This window comes from Mesoplodon bidens (assembly GCF_964165515.1).
Source record: "Mesoplodon bidens genome assembly, chromosome: 8".
NCBI lineage: Eukaryota > Metazoa > Chordata > Mammalia > Artiodactyla > Ziphiidae > Mesoplodon > Mesoplodon bidens.
This window is the reverse complement of record NC_138165.1, coordinates 2272912-2289710: the sequence shown is the minus strand read 5'-3', so window position 1 is coordinate 2289710 and position 16799 is coordinate 2272912.

The following is a 16799-nucleotide window of genomic DNA, read 5'->3' as shown; positions in this document are numbered from 1 at the left end:
TTACCCTCTGTCTTTCTCCCTTCCTTATTATACTCATGCCCAGCATTCTTTCACAGATGAAGCTGGTCCTTCACTGCTGTCGGTGATCACACCGCCACCTTCCTGACCTGGATCCTTTTCCCTACAGTGTCCAGCATTGAGCCTAGTGACAGCCAGAAACAATCGATACCTCTCAGCTTCCTTATTTTATCTTTCATGGATGCTCAAGGAGGTGCATAGGAGACTGACAGTTTAAAACAAAAACGTCTGCTCAAAGAACAAGGAAAATAAATCAGTCTAGGGGAAATTTAGCAAAACTGAGCAATTTTTATGGCATTTAGAGGATTCTTCTCTCCTGTTAAGCAGAATGCAAGTGATCAAACAAGCGATGGATTTCATTAAGGGAAAAGTCATTGTATGGTTCTCAAAACATAAAAAATAGTATGATGTACCACAAAGTATAAAAAGATCTCTTTCTCAGTCCTTAGTCCCTGCAAATAGTACCTTCTGATGCCTCCTCTTGGGTTTCCCAAGGTATTCTATCACATCTGTGAAAAACTCCTCTTTTCCTACTTTCCACGTGAGTCATAAATGAGCACCCAGGTAGTCATGATAGCATGTAGGGGCTCAGACGATCCTTATCAGGGCTGGGACATAATGAGCAGAACCATAGCTCATGGCACTGTTTGCTTTTGAACATTTTGCAACAAATGTCTAAAACAGCTTCTTGCTGCGATAGGAGGCCTGAACATCAATTATAACACTTTTTTTTATGTTAGTACAATTGGATATAGTTTTTTTTTTTTTTACTTTTTCATTTTTTTTTTTATTATTATTTGCGGTACGTGGGCCCCTCACTGCTGTGGCCTCTCCAGTTGAGGAGCACAGGCTCTGGATGCGCAGGCTCAGCGGCCATGGCTCACGGGCTCAGCCGCTCTGTGGCATGTGGGGTCCTCCCAGACCGGGGCACGAACCCGTGTCCCCTGCATCGTCAGCTGGACTCTCAACCACTGCGCCACTAGGGAAGCCCATTTTTTTCTTTTCTTTTTTTTTACTTTTTATTTTGAAATAATTATTGAATCACAAAAAGTTTCAAAGGTAGTATAGAAGGGTTCCATAAACTCTTCACCCATTTTCCTCCAACACTTACATTTAAGATAACTATAATACAATATCAAACCCAGGAAATTGACATTAATACACTGTATATATTTCTGTCATTTGACCATGGGTGTAGATTTGTGTAACCACAACCTCAATCACAATAAAGAGCCATTCTATCACCACAAAAATCTTCCTTCCTCTATGATCACACCAAACACCCTCCTCCACCAGCCTGGCACCCACTAATTTGTTCTCCATCACTATAATTTTGCCATTTCAAGAATGTTAGATAAAGGCAGTCATTCAGTATGTGGCCTTCTGAGATTAGCTTTTCTTCTTTTTTTTTTTAACTTTTTATTTTATATTGGAATACAGTTGATTAATGATGTTGTGTTAGTTTCAGGTGTACAACAAAATATTTCAGTTATACATGTACATACATCTATTCTTTTTCAAATTCTTTTCCCAATTAGGTTGTTACAGAGTATTGAGCAGAGTTCCCTGTGCTATGCAGTAGGTCCTTGTTGGTTATCCATTTTAAATATAGCAGTGTGTACATGTCAATCCCAAACTCCCTAACGATCCCCCTTTCCCTCTGGTAACCATAAGTTCTTTCTCTATAGAATAATTTTCTAATTGCTTTTTGGATGAAGAGTGATGTCAGGAGCTCTCTAAAACCTCTCCTGACTCAAATTTTACTAATAAACATATTAGATAGTTGGGATATTTGGGATATTAGAACTCTCTCTCCCTAACTGAGGGATAACTTTCTCCTGCCTTCCACTTGAGTCTTTAAAGCAGAGAGTTTGTTTACTCTTTTTTTAATACTTTATTGAATCTTAATTGGTAAAATTTAGGTATTGCATTGTTTTGGTCTCATTTATTGGGTTATAAATTCCTTCAAAATGAATGAAAAAGGAGTCATGACATTAGTTGAATATCTGTTACGTGCTAGGCATTGTATGTTCATATTTCTAATCATCACAATGCAAGAAGCTGAGTATTATCATCTTTATTTTTATTTTATTGTTTCCAATTTATTTAGTTATTTTTATTGAAGAATAGTTAATTTACAATATTACATTGGTTTCAGGTGTACAGCATAGTGATTCATTATTTTTACAGATTATACTTCATTAAAAGTTGTTCCAACATAATAGATATAATTCCTTGTGCTCTAAAATATATCATTGTTGCTTATCTATTTTATATAAAGCAGTTTTTATCCCTTTCCCTTACCTCTGTCTTGCCCCCCCAGCTGGTAACCACTAGTTGGTTTTCTATATCTGTGAGTCTGTTTTTGTTTTGCTATATACATCCATTTCTTTTATATTTTAGATTTTACAAATAGGTGATATTATTTAGTATTTGTCTTTCTCTGTCATTTCACTAAGCATAATATTCTCTAGATCCATTTAAGTTTCTGCAAATGGCAGAATTTCACTCTTTTTTATGGCTGAGTAATATTGTGTTGTAAATATACCACATCTTCTTTATCCCTTCATCTGTTGATGGGCACTTGGATTGCTTCCACATATGGCTATGGAAATAATGTTGCTATGAACATTGAGGTTCACATATCTTTTCAAAGTAGTCTTTTTCATTTTTTCCAGATATAGACACAAGAGTGAGATTGCTGGATCATATGGTAGCTCTATTTTTAGTTTTTTAAAGAACCTCCATTCTATTTTCCATAGTGGCTGCACCAATTTACATTTTCACCAACAGTGTACGAGGGTTCCCTTTTCTCCACATCCTTGCCAACATTTGCTATTTGTAGACTTTTTGATGATAGCTATTCTGACTGGTGTGAGGTGATACCTCATTGCTGTTTTGATATACATTTCTATAATTAGAGATGTTGAGCCTCTTCTCATGTGCCTGTTGGCCATCTGTATGTCTTTTTTGGAAAAATGTCTATTTAGGTTTTCTGCCCATTTTCTGATTGAGTTGTTTATTTTTTTGATATTGAGTTGTATGAGCTGTTTATATATGTTGGATATTAACCCTTTATCAGTCATATCATTTGCAAATATTTTTTCCCAGTCCATCAGTTGGCTTTTCATTTTGTTGATGGTTTTCTTTGCTGTGCAAAAGCATTTAAGTTTAATTACATCCCATTTGTTTATTTTTGCTTTTATTTCCTTTGTTTTGGGAGATGGATCCAAAATAATATTGCTACGATTTATGTCAAAGAGTGTTCTGCCTATGTTTTCCTCTACAAGTTTTATGGCTTTAGGTTTTACATTTGGGCTTTAATCCATTTTGAGGTTGTTTGTTTGTTTGAGATTTTTTTGTATATGGTGTGAGGAAATGTTCTAATCTCATTCTTTTACATGTAACTGTCCAGTTTTCCCAGCACCACTTATTGAACAGACTGTCTTTTCTCCATTACATGTTCTTGCTTTCTTTATTACAGATTAATTGACCATAAGTGTGTGGGTTTACTTCTGGGCTCTCTATTCTTTTCCACTGATCTATGTGTCTTTTTTTCTGTCAGTACCACGTTGTTTTATAGCATAGTCTAAATTCTGGGATGGTGATACCTCCAGCTTTGTTCTTTTCACTCAAGATTGCTTTGGCAATTCAGAGTCTTTTGTGATTCCATATGAATTTTAAGATTGTTTTAGTTCTTTGAAAAATGTCATTTTTATATAGGAGATAAGAAGCTGAAAGTGTTACAGTGCTTGCCCAAGTTCACAGAGCTGGAAAGAAGAGAGGCTGGGACCTGGCCCCAGGGGTGTCTCCAGCCCCATGTCCTTCTGTTTGGACACTGTAGTCTCACTCTCTCTGCAGATAATGTTGACTCACCTGTCACAATGTCATACAGTAGAACAGTAACCTGTAGTCTAATGCTCACTCCATAAGTGGACCATGTTGTATTTTAATCTTTTTACTTCATTCCTGATGGATTACCACTGCAGAAATGCAAAAATTTTGTCCCAGATTCAGAGACTCTGAGATTCAGGGTCTGGCCCTGTCAGAAAATTGGCCACCTCTGGCCTTCAGACATCACTTTGCATGACAGAAAGAGGCCTCAAGGCAGAAATGACTTGAGTGCATGAGCATCTGAGAGACAGATGAGGCCGTGAAGGGGACCCCAAAGCTCCTGTCCCACCAGCTCAGCCCCATTCACAAGTTCTGAGTTCTGAGATGGAGGGCTGTCAGTGAAAACTCAAGAAGTCTTTATCATGAGGAAATCTGTGGGACACAAAACACACACAGTGTTGTTTCAGGGCCCAGGGGACCAAATGTGACACAACAAGACAGAAACAAGCAACTTTCCAATTCTGTGAGGAGACAGCAGGGGCTGGGTGTGAGGAAGTCTGCAGGGACCATAGAGCCATGTGACGCCTGGAGCAGGAAAATGCCTCTTGGTGAGGAGGCATCTCTCCATGCCAGGATCCTGGCAGCCAAACTCAGGAAGGGTGGACACACAGGCGCCCTCTGAGCCATGGCCCAGGCCTCTAACGACAAACCAAGGGGTCAAAGATGGAATGGGGATCTTTATTATGCAGCTAGAGAATACAGGCCAGAGATTTCCAAAAATCAATGTTATTTTAGAAACATTTGCTTCCTTAAGCAAGAGGAGTTCAGTTTATGCAAGTGATGATGTTATATGGAAGCATAATTCTTTTTTTTTAACTTAGGGAAAGGCTAAATTAGGTCTCATGATAGTAAGTCCCCTTCCATGAGCCACACATATAGACTCGGAGGGAATGCTTTGGAAACTGGAATAGGGGGGAACAATGTTCCAACAGGATCCCCTGAATCCATGCTTGGTCTTCTCCACAGATCCAGTGGGGGATGAGGGACTATGAGCTGATAAACAGCAAACAATTCCCTAAGTGCAAAGATGTTCACCCAGCACAGTGCCAAGAACACCCAGGTGTGTGCAGGAAGGGAATGAACGTAATAAACTGGACCAGCGTTTATGTAACAGGAAAGGACCGCCATTTATTCAAGAATCAGGAAACCTTTCAGGAAAAAGTGACTTCTGAGATTTTTCTTCAGGACGAGTCAGAGCTAGTCGTACAGAACAGAGGAGAAGATTAGATTCCACACATCGTACCTGCTCCTTGAGAACAAAGGTTGTGTACGTTGATACTAGTTCCAGTAGAACCGTCAATATCTAGTCATTATGAAAATCAAGGTAAGTGGTAATTCATGCATTCGTTCCTCTGACATTCACTGGCCATCCACAAACCCCTGGCATGGTGTGGAGTGTGGGAGGGGTAGGGATGAGGTAGAATAACCCTCATCTTCAACGTGCTCACTCTGAGATGTGGGAGCCACTCACAACTACATCAGTAAATGTTAAAGGTAACTCATGCCAGGTGTGGTAAACACTGACAAGGAAGCAATAAAAATCACTTCTCTGTGCCTAGCGTAGACCACGTTTTAGGAAAAACACTGAAGAAATGTAAGACATGGCGCCTCTGTTAGTCCCTTCCTTCTCCACAAAAGAGCTATCAATGAGGGTTGTTCCAGAAATTATTTTAAAGGTATTTAATGTTCCAAATTTCAAAAAAAATTCTTATTCAAAAGGATGAAAAATTTTCAATTTATAAAATGTTATACTAGACCTACAGCAGGACACCTGTCAACTGCCAGTATGATTTTGTAGTCCTAGTGCTATATCTCACAGATAATCAAGGAAAGAACAAGTCAGAAGGGTTAGAAATTCCTGATCAGAGGCAGGAAACTGGGTGTGGAGGAGAGTAGAAAAGTGCTTTCATGAAGACGTACATTCTTAACTGAGAAAGTAAGTAATCAACCTATCACTTCGACCTCACAAACCATGTAAACACAACTCACCACGTTCCTTTGCTGTTCACACTGCACACCCATAAAAGTTTCAACTAAAAGGACTTTTTCCATAAGAAAAAGTGTCATATTTTATATGGAAACTTACTAGAAAAAGAAGGCAAGATTTAGTCTACAGACAAATTTTCTGGATAAATTTATTCCTTAAAACACGTATACATTGCCAAGTAAAAATAATTGGCTCATTTACCTGGCATAAGCCTCATTTCATGGACCAGCATAAAATAATCCAGACTACTTACATTTTTTATAGAAATCATATCATCCTTGATAATGAATTCATAAATTCTGGCTTGACTTTGCTTTGCTCCTCAAAGGAAGAGAATCTTTTTCAGTTTTGTCCCTAGAATTTAGGACAGTGCCTGAGACATATTTGCTGAATGAATGAATGAGTGGCTGGTAGGAGTTAGGGGCAACTTCTGATTGGAGGTCAACATTGAAAGCAAAGACACAGGCACCTGAATCTGCCTTCTACCATCTTGCAAGGTCCTTAGGTTCTCCCGTCATCTTAGATCATAAACTTTCCACACAAGCCTAAAATTAGAATCTCCAGCAGGATACCTGGTGTATAGGAAAGGCTTTCTATGATCTGAGAAGTTTAGTTGCTATTCACTAAGTTCATGCCATGACAACTGCTTTCAGCAAGGCGAAGAGAGACAGGGCATGTTCCTTGACCCAGGATCTCTTCCAGTTTAACTAGAGAAATGAGACAACAAATGCATAACAAAGTAGTGAACAAGTTTGCTATAAAAAAAATCAAGGGCCTTAAAAAGTACTGTGTGAGATCCAAAGAAACACGCTGATATTGTTTTGGCCTTGAGAAGACTTCAGGGAGGAAGTCCCTACTCACCTGGGCCTCCACAGGTAACTGCAACGCCAGTATCTGGGGCACAGAAAGAACACCAGGACCTGGAATTGGAGGAACTGAGCTCAAGTCCCCCCCCCCATCCTCAATTCATTGTTCTGGGCAAGTTCAACAACTCAAGGTTGGATCCACATTTTGTGGTATATACAAATATATACAATATATTACAATATACAATATTGTATATTGTATACAATATACTTAAGGTATATACAATTTTGGTGTGTCATCTTTAAGTAAAAAGAATGCAAGTACAAAATGAAGTGTAAGTATGATTAGTTACTAAGAAAGAAAAGAGAAATCATAACATACTACTGGAGACTTGCATAGTTTGATCCCTTTTTTCTCTTGAGATACTAGAAATGTTTATAGAGATGCTTCCTGACTTTGTTTCCATATCTGGAACAACTCCCAGAAGCATTCACAGGACCCTGCACAAGTGAAGACCTAAAAAACTTAAACTTCCTGAGGAATTTGCCTTTTTAAACCTTTTGAATTCTTGATATTCTTCCTTTTTTTATTTTGGCCACACCGCGCAGCTTGCAGGACCTTAGTTCCCTGACCATAGATTGAACCCGGAGCCAAGCAGTGAAAGCTCCAAATCCTAACTACTGGGCCGCCAGGGAACTCCAAATTCTTGATATTCTTACATGTAAAATACATAATAGTAAATCTCACAGCACTGGGTTCTCTAACAACTAAATGAAAGAATATATATGAAACTACTTTGGATACCTAAGCTTTTGAAAAGACTGAGTGCTTGTGTGCAGTGTTCCATGTAAGGTACAGCTTACATGCAAGGTATGGAAACTAGGAGTGACATGGAGAAAAGAGTTGGGTGAAGAAGGTTAAGGGCTATGTGTTGGCTGGAAAACAATGGTATGAGGAGAAGTCAGAAATATGAATTGTATCCTAGGACCAATGAAGTAGGGGAAAGTGGAGAGATCTATGGCTAAAGTGTTCTGGTGTAATTAAAGGGGTATTTTGAATAGTCAGTTTAGGATATAATTGTGATACATTGTTATCAGGCGTTGGTACTTTAGCTCAAATATGCAAATATAAAAATTATGTCTGACATTGGAAAGCATGGCCTTGTATGATGGGGTACTGGACATACAGGTGAAAAGTGATCAGAGAATGTCCTGAAAATGGAAAGGATAGGCTTGTTATAATTCTATGAAGAACCCTTTGAGACAGGCTGGGACCTGGGACACTTTGCTGCAGTGTTTGCACCTGGACAAATGTGTCCTCAAGCAACAAAATACAAAGAAACTATAAGGAACTAAAAATAACTGCATGCATATGCAGTTGGGGCAAATTTTGGACAACAAGATAGAAAAAGACCAAAAACCCAACTGCCACTTCTGAAGAGCTGAGAGCAAAAACAGGGTGTCGGGAGCAAAAGCAGGGTACCACCCATGACCCCTGCACACAGCACCACCAAGGGGGTGGGCAGATCACCTCAGTCACCCCTCCCACCTGACCCGTGGGCCCACCCCTACCCTCACCCCATATAAGGAACCAACTCGTGCGACCCCCTACCCATAGAGAGTGAGCAAGGGAAGCTGTCACTTGTTCTTGCTCCCCCCAGCTGCAGAGGGGGTCCCAATAAAGCCTTGCCTAAATTTCTTGTCTGGCTTCTGATCAATTTCTATTGATTAAGGAAGGCCAAGAACCCTGATGGGTAACATCTTGACTCCTGGAGGACACTGGATGAGAAAACAGCAGGATGCTTACTGGAAGGAGAGACCAAGGGAAGGAGGGCTAGATGGCTATAGACCAACAGGATGGACCACAGAATAAAAGAATCAAGGATTGTATTTCAGCACCATCGCTTATCAGCTAGTTGATCCTAAGCAAGTTGTTTACCTTCCTAAGCATCAAAACATCAGTTTTCAAATCTATAAAATGGATGTATAATAATAACTGCTTTCAAGTCTTTCTTTTACTTATTGATGTATTTTTGATAGGAGTACAGTGCGAAAAGACTTGAGAGAGAAATCCTCCAATGATTCTTTATTTTGTTCCTCAGGGTCTGTATTTTTTTCTGGAGGGTAAGAAGAGACAAGGATGCCCAAGGTTGTTTCTGTTTTTTGTTTATGTGTGTGTATCTGTTCATCCAAACATGACTAAATATAGATACAGACTCTGCTCTGTTTCACTGACCAAAGAGAACTCCTTCCAAGAAACTGTCCAAATAGAATTCATGAACTTGCTCTTCCCCTCCCAAATAAGATTCATTTTCTCTGATTCTTTGGTTAGTCTGAGTAAACACTTTATATTTAATAGGCAAACAGAGCCTGTTTCTGAAGGGTGTCTCTAAGAGAACATCTACATTTTTCATCATATTTCTGCAAATATTTTTAACAGACATTGAGATAGAACATCAAAGAGTGTTCAGTGAGACAGTAAAGCAAATGTCTTTTTAAAAAATGCTTCTGTGGCACAATCAGAATGTCCCCATCCCTCCCATTCATGTCCCACTGCATGTACATCAGAGTTCTCAACATTCACCTATTCATATGTGACTGTCACTAAAAATTCATTTTCCTTTAGCAAATCAATTTTAGCCAATTTTTCCCAAAGAAGCAAGATCGCTAATCCTGGATGTAAAATGCTCTTTGGGGACCAGCAGCAGATCTGAGATATGGCCTACAAGTTTTCAAAGGATCCATGTCCTCTACCAGCTCTGCTGCATGTGTCCATAGCAAACACTACCTTGCCTTCTCTCATAATCTTGAAGCAAGAGTGGAATGCATTTTCATTCAAGTATTTGACAGATTATTTAGGAGTTTCTATTTGGGGATGATTTTTCTTCTTTTCAAAGACTTAAAATCCGAGAAAATTGCATGTGCTTAATGACAAAGGAGTGCTGAGCCTACTAGGAAAGTTTAGTGAACTGTGCTCATGCATAGCCCCTAGAGAGACGATGCAGAACAAGACTTCAAACTTTAAAAAGGAGAGAGAGGGTTTTGGGGTCTTTATTTTGTTTTGTTTGTTTGTTTGTGTTTCGGTTTAGCTTGGTTCTTTTGCATTTTCAGTTTCTAATTTTTATTTTTTGCTGTGAAGGTAAATTGCTCTGTGAAGGTATTAGAAGTGGCCTTTTGACAACCAGATGGGACTGAAGTAAAATTTCCATTTTAGTGAAACTGGCTTCACACACTGTGCAATTTTCTTTATCCCCCAGTTTCAATTCAAGGCTCCTCTAGTGATATCACACTCAATCAAAGCCGACAGGTTATTTCTATTAAAGTTTGGGGTTGAATGGAGACTAACTGGAAGTGTGCTTCTATTGCTAATATTTCATTCCAGGGGCAGAAGACAATACCTTGGATAGAGTTAAGAAGATAAAATTTCAAGTGCTGCTGAAATTGAAAAACAGCTTGTTAGGGTAATTCAGCTTATTTAAATAAAATCATTGTTTATTTTGATGTCTCCCCCCCCCAGATTATACGGCTCCTAACTCCTTTGTTGCTCCTGCCCCCCTGAGCCTTCCTGAGGATCTTAATTATTACTCTCTCGGGAGACCTGGCTCTTTACACCAGGAAGAGAGAACAGCGGTGACAGGGTCTGCTGACCTGCAAATTCCTGGCTTTTGTGCAGAAGAAGCCATTTTATTGGATCATCTCTGTAGGGGAGGGGAAAAAATACACAGTTCTGCTTTCCACAGACTTTACCCTTTCAAACATGTTCTGTTTGGTCCAAGTGTAATAAAAGCTAATTCCCTACAATCACATTGGCTTCTGTGAAAGCCAAGACTGCTGCTAGGTGCATGTGATGAATTTGGAGGAAGATAAAATAACAGTTAATTAGGCACACATACATGTGTGCCACCACCGCTATTCCTTTTGGAAGAGAGATAAATGAAATTCAACCAAAAGTTAAATCCTTTTAAAACAAGTCTTTGTTTGTCAGAGGTACAAAAGATGATTTTGTAGAGGTCTAAACTTTAAAAGCAAATCAAAAGCTCCCCAAAGTGCATTTGCCAATATAAGCAAGATGAGGCCATTGTTCTTTTATATATTCATCAATATTGAGGAGCATCTTTAGACACATAACATCTGTATAAATGGCACTTTACTCAACATTGTGGCCAACGTAAATGTTGGGAGATAAAAATATTGAATTTGGACTTATCCCAGCACATACAGCCTCCACAGTTCAGATATTAAAATGGGAGGAGGTGAAGTGTCAGAGCCAAAAAGAATACTTCCTGGGTCAGTTGAAAGTTCACTGTATATCATAAGTTCTTTATATCATAAGTTCAACAATTTGGCTTCTTGCTGTGGCTCTGTCCCCATTTTGCTGTATGATGTGAGGCAACAGTATAACATTTCCAAGGCAGTTTCTCTACCCATAAAAGTGAGGGTTATATAGAGTGATTCAATTCTATAAGAACTTCTGTCTGTAACATTTTTAAGTTTTTAGCAGAGATAAACACTGTGAGTAGTTCAAAGAAAGGCTTAATCATTCACAAAGGGACAATGAGTATCTACCATGGACCAGGGCAGTGCTAGTGCTAGGGTGCAAAAGTGCACAAAACAGGCATGGTTTCTGCCTGGCAACTCACATCACAATGAGGGACTGAGAAATTAAGCAAACTAGCATGCAAATAAATGCAAAGTAGCAACCTGAGTTAAATACAGAAAAGGATATTAATATGGTACTAGGAGAGAATCAGAAGATTGACTTACAAAATATTACTCTCAATATTATAATACCGATAAAAAATGTTTAGGATTGATTGAATACTTTATATCTCATCCGTTGTTAAGCATTTTGTGTTCATAATTTCATTTAATCTTTAAATCAACACCTTAAGATAGGTGTAATTATTAAACTCATAAAAGCAGATGAGGAAACTGTATGTAGCAAATAACTTATCTGAGTTAGGAAGTGGTAAATACAGAATTTGAGCAAGTCTCTTCAAATCCAAACTTCATTCTAATTATAATCAGGTTTTTTTCTGCCCCCTATTGAAAAAAATTAGTTTTATTTATTTTTCCTTTTCCCCTATAGTAATACAGAAAATTGCACATTTTATTCCTATTCTTGAAATGGTTACCCTTAATTTTCAATCAACATTATTAAGGCATAACTTATATACAATAAGATACATCAGTTTTAATAATGCAGTTTGATGAATTTTGACACACCTGTGTAACCACCACCATAATCAAGATATAAAACAATCTCAATACCCCTAAAAATATCCATAAGCCATTTTTTCAGTCAATCTCACTCCCTCCCAGCCCCAAGCAACTGCTGAACTGCATTCTCTCATTAAAATTCAGGTTTGGATTTTCAAGGGACTCATACAAATGGAATTACACTGTATGTACCCCCTTACATCATCTTCATTGACTCAGTTTGTCTGTAAGATTCATCCATTGTTGTGTGTATTGAGAGTTTATTCTGTATTATTGCTGAGGAATATTCATTGTATGGAATTACTACAATTTATCTATTCGTTGGTTGATGGGCAGTTGGATTGCTTCCAGTTTTTGTCTATTAAAAATTAAGCTGTGAAAGACATTAAAGTACAAGTCTTTGTACAGGCATATATTTCATTTCCCTTGGGTAAACACCTAGGGCTGTAATTGTTGCTAGGTAATATGTTAATTATACATTTAACATTATATATATATATATATATATATATATATATATGTGCACATATATATGTATATATATAAAACATTACATAAGTTATAAATCTGCAAAACGGTTTCCCAAAGTTAGTGATTATACTATTTTACTAACCAGTAGGAATATGCAAGAGTTCCAGTTGCTCTATAGTGTTGCCAACATCTACTATTACAAAACTTTTCAGTTTTATCTATTCTAGAATGTGTGTAGTGGTATCCTATCATGGTTTTTATTTACATCTCCCTGATGACTAATCATGGTGGCAAAACTTTTATGTGCATATTAGCCACTCATACATCAAGTCTTTTGATGACTTTTATTTCAGTTAGTTTGTGTCATTATTTAATTGTAAAGGACTTTATATATTCTGTATACAAATCTTTTTTCAGATATATGCGTTGAGAATATTTCCTCCCATTCTGGGCCATGTCTTATTATTTTCTTAATGTTATCTTTAGAAGAGGATTTTTTTTTAATTTACTGACCTTATGTTTCATCGATCTCTGTGTTTATCCCTCTCCCAATACGACACTTTGCTGAATGTTATAAACCACAATATTGGGGAGAATAATTACTCCCACTTTAATTTTCTTTGTCATATTGTTTTATCTGTTCTAAACCCTGTGCATTTCTATATAAATATTAGAATAAACATGTCTGTGTCTATTAACAATAACTTGTTAGGATTTTGACAGAACTAGTCTTAAACATATAGCACAAATCTAGAGAGGATTGATAGCTTTACTAGATTGAGTATTCCAATCCATGAATGTGGTATATTCCCTATGTGCATATGTCCCCTTTCATTTCTTTTATCACCATTTTGTAGTTTTCAAAATAAAGATCGCATACATTTTTCTTAATGAATACCTAAGTATTTTCTTTTCTTTGGAGGAAATATAAATGATATTGTGTTGATGATTTCAGTTTCCAAATTTTTGTATTAGAAATATGATTGATTTGTACATGTTGGCCTTGTATCCTGTGACCTTGCTGAATTCAATTATTACTACTATTGTTGGTTTGTTTTTTTTTTTTAATTTCTTAGGATTTTTTTTTACAAAGAGTGATATCTGCAAATAGAAATCTTTTTTTTCTTTTTAATTTGTACATTTTATTACTTTTTCTTGCCTTCTTGCAGTGAGAACTTCTGATACCATGTTGAAATAGTGTGTGAGAATAGATATCCTCAGTGTATCTCTGATCTGAAGGAGAAAGCATTCAGTCTTTTGCCATTAAGTATGATTTTAATTTTTTTGTAGATTCTCTTTATTGTTGAAAATTCTGTTCTTCCACCTCTATGGCTTTCCTGTTTTCAGTGATATTGATTTCTGCTCTTTTTGTTATTATTTCCCTCCTTCTGCTTTCTTTGGATTTATTTTTCTCTATGCTTTCCAGCACCAGGAAATTAAGTTATTTATTAAATAATTTCCTATATTCTAATATAGGCATTTAGTGCAATAAATTTTCCCTCAGTGCTGGTTTATCTACACCTTACAAAATTTGATAAATTTTGTTTCCATTTCCATTCAGTACTATTTTTTTATTCCTTTCAGATTTCTTTGACTCATAGATTATTTAGAAGTTTTAATTAATAATGGTTGTTTTATGACATGATCTATCTTGGTGAATGTTCCATGGAAACTTGAGAAAACTACATTCTGGTATGGTGGGTGCAGTGTTACATATATGTAAATTAGGGCCTGTGATTTGATTGTGTTGTTGAGTTCTTTTATATTCTTGCTGATTGTCTGTCTTGTACTTATATTAGTTGTTGGTGCAAGGGGCAGGGGCAATAAGGAGGGAAGGTAGAGGGTTGAAGTTCCCAACTGTAATTGTGGATTTTCCTGTCTTCTTTCAGCTCGACCAGTTTTTGTTTCACATATTTTGAGACCTTGTTGCTTCGTGTGTATATAGTTAGAATTGTTATATCTTTCTGGGAGATTAATCCTTTCATCATTAGATAATGTCCCTCTTTATCTTGAGTAATTTTCTTTGCTCTGAAGTACACTTTATCAATATTAATATAGCCACTCATACTTTTTTTGATTAATGTTTGCATGATATATCTTTGTCCACTCTTTTACACTCTACCTACCTTTGTCCACTATTTTACACTCAAACTACTGAATTTGAAGTTACATTATTGAAAACAACATATAAGTGGGTTATATTGAAAAGCAGATGGTTTTTATTTTGATGAAGTCCAATTTATTGATTATTTTATAATCTATAATTTTAGTGTCCCTTTCTAAAGAAATATTTCACTTGTCCAAGTTTTCAAAGACTTTCTTGTATGATTTCTTTAGTGTTTATAATTTTAGTTTTTACATCTAGATCTATAACCCATTTTGAGTTAATTATTACAGATTTTATGAGAAAAAGGTCAAACTTCATTTTTCTTCATTTTTTTGCATATGGATATTAATTGTTCCACCACCATTTTTTAAAAAGTCTATTATTTCTTATTGATTATCTTGGCAATTTTTTATAAGAACTATTGACCCTATATATGTGTGGATATATATCTCTGTACTGTCGGAATTTGTTCCATTTATCCATGCTTATTCTCATGCCAATCCCACACCACTGTCTTAATTACTATAGACTTATAATGAATCTTGAAATCTGGCAAGATTATATTCTAAAGTTCTTCTTTCAAAATTGTTTGGCTACTGTAGGTCTTTTGAATTTTCATCTGTATTTTAGAATCAATTTATTAATTATTGCAAAACAGTCTAGTTGAATTTTGATCAGGATTGTGTTGAAACTATAGATCAATTTGGGAAAAAATTTGACAACAGTGAATCTTTCAAACCATGAACATGATGTAGTTGTCCATGTACTTAAGTATTCTGTAATTTTTCTTGGAATTTTCTTCAGTGTTTGGCTTTATTTTTCATATTTATCCTTCATATTTTACATGTCTTATGATCTTGTAAATTATTTTGATTTTTCTAACTGCATTTCTAATTTTTTGCTGCTACTATATAGAAATATAACTAATTCTATATATTGACATTTTATTCTGCAATCATGACAAATAACTCATAGTTCTAGTAGCTTTTTATAGATTTAATAAGATTATTATGTTAACAATATGTTATTTTCTAATAAAAATCATTTAACTTCCTTAATATGTATGGCTTTGTTTCTTTTTCATGCCTAATTTCTCTTTCTAGGGCCTCCAGAAAACGTGGAATGGCAGTGATTAGAGTAGATATTGTTTCTTTGTTCTTGATCTTAAGGAGGAAAAATTTAGTCTTTTACAGTCAAGTATATTAATACTGTAGTTGGATTTGGGAGGGGGGGTACAGTCCCTTTATCAGATTGAAGAAGTTTCCTAAGCTTATTTTCAGAGAGGTTTTCTTAAAAAAAACAAAACAAAACAAGCAAACAAACATTGAGTAATTAATTGCATCAGATGATTCTGATACAGCTATTAAGAAGATAATACTGATTTTTTGCCATTATTCTGCGAATGAAGTGAATTGTAATGATTAATTTTTTAATATTAAATCAACCTTGAATCCTTAGTTTAAACACTTCTATATGATTATGATCCATTGTGCTTTTTATGTTTTCAAGTTCTATTTGCTAATAATGTGTGCTATAGGTTAAATTGTGTCTCTGAAAAACACGTGCTGAAGTCCTAGCCTCCAGTGTCTATAAATTTGAACTTATTTGGAAATAGGGTCTTTACAGATGATCAAGCTAATCTGAGGTCATTTGGGTAGGTCTTAAGCCAATAAAATTGGCATCCTTATAAAATGGGAAAATTTGGACACAAACAAACATGCACAGAGGGAAGGTGATATGAAAATGACTATGTGACAATGGAGGCAGAGACTGGACTGATGCAGCTGCAAGGCAAGGACCACTAAGGACTGCTGGCCACCCATGAGATGCTAGAAAGAAGCAAGACAGGATTCTATGCAGATTATCAGAGAAAACATGAACCTCCCAACACCTTGATCTCAGACTTCCAGCCTTCAGAACTGTGAAAGAATTAATTTGTGCTGTTTTAAGCAACACAGTCTGTGATCCTTTGTTATGACAACCCTAAGGAACTACTAAAATGTGTAAGAATTTTTGTGTCTTTTTAGAAATCACTTGTCAATTTTCACCAAAAAAAAATGAGCCTACTTAGATTTTGACTTGTATTCTGTTGAATACATAGTTCAATTTGACAAGAACTGATATCTTAACAATATATACCTTCCCAGTCTAAGAATATGACATATTTTTCTACACAGTAACTCTTCCATAACTTATCTTCTACTGTCTTTGAATGTCTTTGTCTGGCTTCAGCATCAAAATAATATTGGCCTATGTAATGCCTTTGTGAGTTTTCTTCTCATCTCTGTAGTATTCA